This window comes from Cetorhinus maximus, chromosome 1, assembly GCF_964194155.1.
Source record: "Cetorhinus maximus chromosome 1, sCetMax3.hap1.1, whole genome shotgun sequence".
NCBI lineage: Eukaryota > Metazoa > Chordata > Chondrichthyes > Lamniformes > Cetorhinidae > Cetorhinus > Cetorhinus maximus.
Genome location: NC_135879.1, coordinates 211,724,321 through 211,733,458, shown reverse-complemented (window position 1 = coordinate 211,733,458; position 9,138 = coordinate 211,724,321).

Here is a 9,138-nt window from a genome sequence, read left to right as displayed (position 1 = left end):
CAGTACAAAAGCAAAATAATGAGGATGCTGGAAAACTGGAACAAAAGCAGGAAATGCTGGAACAACTCAGCAGGTCTGATAGCATCTGTGGATGAAGGGTCATACGGGCTCGAAACATTAACCCTGTTTCTCTCTCCACAGATGCTGCTGAGCCGTTCCAGCATTTCCGGTTTTTATTCCAGGCATGCGCACTTGTACTGTTTTACTCAGTGATGTCATTGCCAGCAGCCAGGAGTAGGGATGCTTTTCAACAGCTTATAAAGACAGTGATTAAAAAAGCCTCACCTTCACCCTGGTGCACTCCTCCATCACTCCCTACACCTCAACCCTCTCCCACGGCACCTTCCCATGCAACCGCAGAGACACCCGTCCCTTTACTTCCCCCCTCCTCAACGTTCAAGGGCCCAAACACTCCTTTCAAGTGAAGCAGCATTTCACTTGCACTTCCCTCAATTTAGTCTACTGCATTCGCTGCTCCCAATGCGGTTTCCTCTACATTGGAGAGACCAAATGCAGACTGAGTGACCGCTTTGCGGAACACCTTCGGTCTGTCCGCAAGCATGACCCAGACCTCCCTGTCACTTGCCATTTCAACACACCACCCTGCTCTCATGCCCACATGTCCGTCCTTGGCCTGCTGCAATGTTCCAGTGAAGCTCAATGCAAACTGGAGGAACAGCACCTCATCTTCCGACTAGGCACTTTACAGCCTTCTGGACTGAATATTGAGTTCAACAATTTCAGATCATGAACTCTCTCCTCCATCCCCACCCCCTTTCCGATCCCCCATTTTCCAATAATTTATCATTTTTTTACAAATATATTTTTCTTTTCCCTCCTATTTTTAAATTTATTTCAATCTATTGTTTCATCTCCACCTTTTAGCCCATTTCGATCCCTCCCCCCCACCCCACCCCCACTAGAGCCATCTGTCACTTGCTCATCCTGCTTTCTACCCTTAATGTCCCCATTAGCACATCCTTTAGATAATATCACCACCATCAACATCCCTTTGTCCTTTTGTCTATGACATCTTTGGCAGTCTCTTCTTGGTCTCCACCTATCACTGGCCCCCTATCGAGCTCTACCTGTCCTACCCACCCCCCTCTACCAGCTTATATTTCATCTCATTTCTATATGTCTTAGTTCTGATGAAGTATCATACGGACTCGAAACGTCAACTGTATCCTTCTCCACAGATGCTATCAGACCTGCTGAGTTTTTCCAGGTATTTTTGTTTTTGTTCTAGATTTCCAGCATCCGCAGTATTTTGCTTTCACCCAGTTTCTGAGCAGGTGGGCTTCTTCTTAGACTGTCCCTCGGGGTCGAGGATGACTTGCTTCCACACTAAGAATGTGTTCTCAGGTGATTGAAAAGTCCAACGTGTGACCTACTGTCACAGGTGGGGCAGAGGTGGTAAGGGGGAACGGCTGGGTGAGATGCCTGGATTGCCACGCGCTCCTTTTGCTGTCGACGCTTGGCTTCAGCTAGCCCTTGGCGATGAGGCTCGAGATGTTCAATTCCTTCCTGGATGCTTTCCTCCCACTGCAGGCGGTCTTGGGCCATGGATTCCCAGATGTTGGTGGGGATGTTGCACTTTTTCAAGGAGGCTTTGAGGGTGCCCTTAAAGCGTTTCCTCTGCCCTCCTGGGGCTCGCTTGCCGTGTCGAAGCTCTGAGTAGACCGCTTGTTTCAGGTGTCTCGTGTCAGGCATTTGGACGATGTGGCCTGCCCAGCAAAGCTGATAGAGCATGATCAATGCTTCGATGCTGGGGATGTTGGCCTGTTGATCCCAAATCCCTGGAAACCACTTGCAATGATGTCACGGAGTAAAACAATAGAACTGCACAGACACGACATTGGCAGCAAACGCAGCCAGGATTTCCTGTTCCTGGCACACCGCCTGTTTTGAGATTTCCCGTTCCTGGCACACCGCCTGTCGTGAGATTTCCTGTTCCTGGCACACCGCCTGTCGCAAGATTTCCCGTTCCTGGCACACCGCCTGTCGCAAGATTTCCCGTTCCTGGCACATTGCCTGTCGCGAGATTTCCCGTTCCTGGCACACCACCTCTTTTGAGATCTCATGTTAGGGACTGTCTGTATTTATCTATTAGCTCTTCATTTCTAAAATAACCCAGAGACGTAAAATGATTACAGCCGAGAAGGAGGCCATTCGGCCCATGGTGTTCGCACCCTCCAATCCCTTTTCCCCATAGCCCTGCAAATTTTTTCTCTTCAGCTTTTTTTGAAAGCCTCAATGAATCTGCCTCCACCACACTCAGGTAGCTCATTCCAAAAACTACTTGCTGCAAAAAATGTTTCCTCATGTTGCTGTTGGTTCTTTTGCCATTTACTTTTAATTTATATCCTCTGTTGCTCGGCCCTCTGCCAGTGAGAACTGTTTCTCTCTGTTTACTCTGTCCAGAGCCCTCATGATTTTGAACACTCCTATCAATTCTCCTTGAACGTCTCCATCCTTAAAGAGGGCAGAGTCCAGTATTTAAGTGCCAAAGAAATGGCTGACCATTTGCAACACCTTTGGCCACATCTTAAAGTCTCCACTATTATAGATTAGGGTGACCAGATGTCCTGGTTTTGCCGAGACTGACTCAGTTTTTCATTCAATGTCCAGTGTTCTGATAATTGCTTCAAAATAGTTCAAATTTCCTGGTTTTTGCCTTTTTACTTTGTGACAAATGGAAACTGGGCCTGGGGCGAGAAAAACTGTGTGAAATTTCATCCTTCCTGTAAACACCCATCACATTGCATTGCATTGCATGCTGCAGACCTGATTCCTCCCCCCACCGCTCGACCTTGATGATTTCAAGGCAGTTGTCACTATATTTTTTGCCCTGAAGGCTCCATTGCTGTAGAATAGGGTTGCCAACTCTGGCTGGACATATTCCGGGAGATGTCATTACATGACCTCACCTTCAACTGCCCCAACCTCCAGACACCTGCTGTTGGTTGCCCAACATGTCAATCACCATGCAGCAAAAACAGAAAATGCTGGAAAAACTCAGCAGGTCTAAAATCATCTGTGGAGAGAAAAACAGAGATAACGTTTCAAGTCCCTATGATTCTTCTTCAAAGATCATCATGATCATCAGAGATCATCATCATGGAGCCCTGCCTTCCCAATGTGTCCTTGTTTTGACTTTTGAAAATCTGGTCACCCTGTCATAGCTGCCAGTCTTCAGCCAATTCAATTGTCTCCATGTGACATCAAGAAATGGCCAAGTACACTGAACACATCAAAGGTGACAGGTTCCAACAGCATGCCAAGTGTGTCGTTGAGGACCTGTGCTCTTGAGCGAGCTGCACCACTAGCCAAGGTTTTTCCAGTACAGCTAAAACACTGTTATCAACTCGGCAATGTGAAATGCTGCCCAACTATCTCCTGTCCACAAAAATCAGGACATTTTCAACATGGTCAATCACCAACTTATTATCCTTTCCCCAAAGTGATGGAAGGTGTTGTCAACACATACCACTTGCCAATAACCTCCTCACTGATTGCTCAGTTTGGATGCTGCCAGGATCACTTATCTCCAGACCACATCAGAGATGACGGTTAATTATCAGTGATAATTAGAAACCATGCTAATCATTAACATAGCATAGGTGATAATCATGTCATAATTAGAGGCTGTTTTAATACCGAGGAATATCACAGGCTTTAAATTTTTCCTTATTTGTGTTCCTTTAAAAAAAGGGCTTCAAACTAAGATGAAGAAAGATGTGCTGTCTCTGTGTTTATTTAATGTTTTTTTTCTGAAGATCATGGAACAGAAACAAAAGCTACAGCCAGTTTCTAATCAGCAGTCTGTCTTTTCCCTCACACATAGTCTGTGTTTAATAAAAATTCAATATAAACTTCACCTGAAAGCATTTTTGAAATTTGTCCTGTAGATTTTGTTTCAAAAGCTTTAGCTAATGGTTAAGGAAGAATTGGTACTGATGGATCATAGGAAATCAGGTGCATTGCATTAAGTCAGACTACACCAGCTGCATTCTACTCACACCCCAGAGCTCTAGATTGAAATATCAAGTTCAAATCCAAGTTTTCGGGGAAAGCTGAGGCCTTCAAATCAAAACTTTTCTGAAGATATTAAAAGGCGCAGGTCTTAAAATTGGATAATGCTATTAATTGGACATGGGGGTTGCAGTTTGTGTCCTGACTGTGTTTGTTCCAGTAAAGATGGGTGGCACACAAATTTTGTGCTGCTACCTCATTCACCTGATAGCAGCATTGGGCTGAGTGTCTCTTGTGCTGTTGGCTGCCCCTGCACTCAGCAGGGGGGCCTTTTAATGTTGTGCTGATATCACATGGTGCACCCAGCCTTCTCTTCTTAAAGGCAATCTGTCCTTCATAAAGGGAAGCTGCACTGAATGACAGGAGGCTGTTGCCAAATACTGTTGCTGTAATTCTAAACAAGGAGAAAAGAACACCAAGGCAGAGTGGGGGGTGTTCCAGGGTCATGGATGTGGCACTGGAGGTCTTAGTGGTGGAGGTGGATGGCAGGAGGAGAGATGCCATAGTTCCACAGTCTGACCAGGAGACCCTCGAGGACAACCCTCAGAAAGAATTGGAGTAACTGGCCAGGGAGGTCAGTTTCCAGCATGTGGACCCAAAGACCTGGTAGCAGTGCCACAAGAAGTCAAATGACCATGCTGGTGGTCAAGGTCAGTGAATAGCTCTTCACATGACATCTCCTACCTTCTGCTCCACCAGCCTCTCATGCTGCTCAATGCACCACACTAACATTGATAACCCATTAACAGCCCTTCAACAGCTTCAACATCAACAGCTTAGGACTCAGGCCTAACATTCAGATACTCCACCTACCCTCATCAATCTATCAATGCTGACAGCCTCACACCCAACTTTGACTGCCCTCACATGCCTCCAGCTATTCAACTATGGCAGGCACATCACCCAAACACAGTACAACACAATCACTGACATTCTTCCCTCTCTCTTGGAAGGCAAGGTGGCACACAATAGAAAGGAGCTGACAGGAGCAAGGCTGCCTGCATTTCCTGAGCCCCACGTAGAGAGGGCTGTCTGAATCATGAGGCCAGCTATGACAGAGCTTATGGCACTCAATGCCACTGGGAACATTGAGGATGACAGTAAGTTCCTGTCATATGCTGCTTCTCAGCTCCTACTTCATCCTCAGCCTGCTATGTGGAACAATGATCAAGTTGGACCCCTCGTTTTCGCCCCAATGCTTTTCCTCACCCCCAAACTTTTCCTTCTAATTTTTGACTTTCAGACCACTCAAGAACTGTCCCCTGTCCAGCCACAGGAGCTGTAGGAGGAGAGAGAGCAACAGTGTACAAACTGATGAAGAGGCCCCACCACTTGATCTGACACTTGCAGCCACCAGTTCAGATACTGGCACTGCACACACCTTAGAGGGTAATATAGGCAAAACAAAAACAGAAATACCTGGAAAAACTCAGCAGGTCTGGCAGCATCGGCGGAGAAGAACAAAGTTGACGTTTCAAGTCCTCATGACCCTTCAACAGAAATAAGTAAAAATAGGAGAGGGGTGAAATATAAGCTGGTTTAAAGTGGGGAGGTGGGGGGAGAAGTGGGGGCCGGTGTGGTTGTAGGGACAAGCAAGCAGTGATAGGAGCAGATAACTAAAAGATGTCACAGACAAAAGACAAAGAGGTGTTGAAGGTGGTGATATTATCTAAAAGAATGTGCTAATTAAGAATGGATAGCAGGACACGCAAGGTACAGATAGCTCTAGTGGGGGTGGGGTGAAATAAGACTAAAAGGGAATTAAAGGTATAGATTTAAAAATAATGGAAATAGGTGGGAAAAGAAAAATCTATATAAATTATTGGAAAAAACAAAAGGGAGGGGAAAGAAACGGAAATGGGGTGGGGATGGAGGAGGGAGTTCAAGATCTAAAGTTGTTGAACTCAATATTCAGTCCGGAAGGCTGTAAAGTGCCTAGTCGGAAGATGAGGTGCTGTTCCTCCAGTTTGCGTTGAGCTTCACTGGAACAATGCAGCAAGCCAAGGACAGACATGTGGGCAAGAGAGCAGGATGGAGTGTTTAAATGGCAAGCGACAGGGAGGTCTGGGTCATTCTTGCGGACAGACCGAAGGTGTTCTGCAAAGCGGTCACCCAGTCTGTGTTTGGCCTCTCCAATGTAGGGAAACCGCATTGAGAGCAACGAATGCAGTAGACTAAGTTGGGGGAAATGCAAGTGAAATGCTGCTTCACTTGAAAGGAGTGTTTGGGCCCTTGGACGCTGAGGAGAGAGGAAGTGAAGGGGCAGGTGTTGCATATTTTGCGTATGCATGGGGAGGTGCCGTAGGTGGGGGTGGAGGAGTAGGGGGTGATGGAAGAGTGGACCAGGGTGTCACGGAGGGAACGGTCCCTACGGAATGCCGCCAGGGGGGGTGAAGGGAAGATGTGTTTGGCGGTGGCATCATGCTGGAGTTGGCGGAAATAGTGGAGGATGATCCTTTGAATGTGGAGGCTGGTGGGGTGATAAGTGAGGACAAGGGGGACCCTATCATGTTTCTGGGAGGGAGGAGAAGGCATGAGGGCGGATGCGCGGAAGATGGGCCGGACACGGTTGAGGGCCCTGTGAACTACCGTGGGTGGAAAACCTCGGTTAAAGAAGAAGGAGGACATGTCAGAGGAACTGTTTTTGAAGGTAGCATCATCAGAACAGATGTGACAGAGGCGAAGGAACTGAGAGAATTGGATGGAGTCCTTACAGGAAGCGAGGTGTGAGGAGCTGTAGTCGAGGTAGCTGTGGGAGTCGGTAGGCTTGCAATGGATATTGGTGGACAGTCTATCACCAGAAATTGAGACAGAGAGGTCAAGGAAGGGAAGGGAAGTGTCAGAGATGGACCACGTGAAAATGATGGAGGGGTGGAAATTGGAAGCAAAATTAATGAATTTTTCAGGTCCCGACGAGAGCATGAAGCAGCACCGAAGCATTCATCGATGTATCGGAGAAAGAGCTGTGGGAGGGGGCCGGAGTAGGACTGGAACAAGGAATGTTCCACATACCCCATAAAGAGACAGGCATAGCTGGGGCCCATGCGGGTGCCCATAGCCACACCTTTTATTTGGAGGAAGTGAGAGGAGTTAAAGGAGAAATTGTATATAGAGTTTTGATCAGCAGATGCTGAGTCACCAGGCACGAGTGGGCTGCAGCCAGGCCAGGGTTAAAAGATGGTCACCTTCCAGCTCACTGGGGTGTGGTCACAGATCAGTCCTGCTACAGGAGGATTCAGATGAGGGCTTTAATAGGATGAGAAGGCATGGGCATGCACATTGAGATGTTGGCTGTATTTCCTTACCCTGCCAGACAACTTCATGTAAAGGAGAATGGAGGAGTCTGGCTCCAACATGCATTGAGCATCGCACAGAACTTGCTCTCACCACATCTTCTGATGCAATTCCCCGTCATGCTGCAGGCCCATACAGTACCTTTTTGCAGCCTCTGTGGACAGATCACCAAATCTTCTGCCCTCCCTGTGAACATGCATTTACATTCCCATCCAAATCCAGGAACACACCACAACACTTCTAACAACACTCCAGAGTATATCTAGACATTTTAATTCATTTACAGGATGTGGGTGTCACTGGCTGGGCCAGCATTTATTTCCCATCCCTAATTGCCCTTGAGAAGGTGGTGGTGAGCTACCTTCTTGAACCGCTTGAGTCCCTATGGTGTAGGTACACCCACAATGCTGTTAGGGAGGGAGTTCCAGGGTTTTGACCCAGTGACAGTGAAGGAACGGCAATATATTTCCAAGTCAGGATGAGTGGCTTAGGAGAGATCATCCAGTGGTGGTGTTCCCATGTATCTGCTGCCCTTGTCCTTCTAGATGGTAGTGGTTGTAGATTTGGAAGATGCTGTCAAAGGAGCCTTGAGTTTCTGCAGTGCATCTGATGTTACACATTGCTGCCACTATTCGTTTATGGTGGAGGGAGTGAATGTTTGTGGATGTGGTGCCAATCAAGTGTGCTTTGTCCTGGATGGTGTCAATTGGAGTTGCACTCATCCAGGCAAGTGGACAGTATTCCATCACCCTCCTGACTTGTGCCTTGTAGATGGTGGACTGGCTTTGGGGAGTTAGGAGGTGAGTTACTCGCTGCACGATTCCTAGCCTCTGATCTGCTCTTGTAGCCACAGTATTTATGTGGCTAGTCCAGTTCAGTTTTGGTCAATGGTAACCCCCAGGATATTGATAATGGCGGATTCAACGATGATAATGTCATTGAATGTCAAGGGGTGATGGTTATATTCTCTCATGTTGGAGATGGTCATTGTTTGGCACTTGTGTGGCACGAATGTTACTTGCCACTTGTCAGCCCAAATTTAGATATTGTCCAGGTCTTGCTGCATTTGAAAATGGACTGCTTCAGTATCTGAGGAGTCGTGAATGGTGCTGAACATTGTGCAATCATCAGGGAACATCCCCACTTCTGAACTTATAATGGAAGGAAGGTCATTGATAAAGCAGCTGAAGATGGATGGGCCTAGGACACTACCCTGAGGAACATCCTGCAGCGATGTCCTGGAACTGAGACTATTGACTTCCAACAATCACAACCATCTTCCTTTGTACTAGGTATGACTCCAACCAGTGGAGAGTTTTCCCCCGATTTCCATTGAATCCAGTTTTGCTAGGGTCCTTGATGCCACACTATGTCAAATGCTGCCTTGATGTCAAGGGAGGTCACTCTCACCTCAACTCTGGAGTTCAGCTCTTTTGCTCATGTTTGAACCAAGGCTGTAACGTGGTCAGAAGTTGAGTAACTCTAACTGAACCCAAACTGAGCGTCAATGAGCAGGTTATTGCAAAGCAAGTGCCGCTTGATAGCACTGTTGATGACTCCTTCCATCACTTTACTGATGATTGAGAGTAGACTGATGGGGCAGTAATTGGCCAGGTTGGATTTGTCCTGGTTCTTTTTGAGCACAGGACATACCTGGGCAATTTTCCCAGTAGATGCCAGTGTTGCAGTTGTACTGGAATAGCTTGGCTAGGGGCGCAGCAAGTTCTGGGGCACAAGTCCTCAGTACTATTGCTGGAATTTTGTCAGGACCCATAGTCTTTGCAGTATCCAGATATCATTTCTTGATAT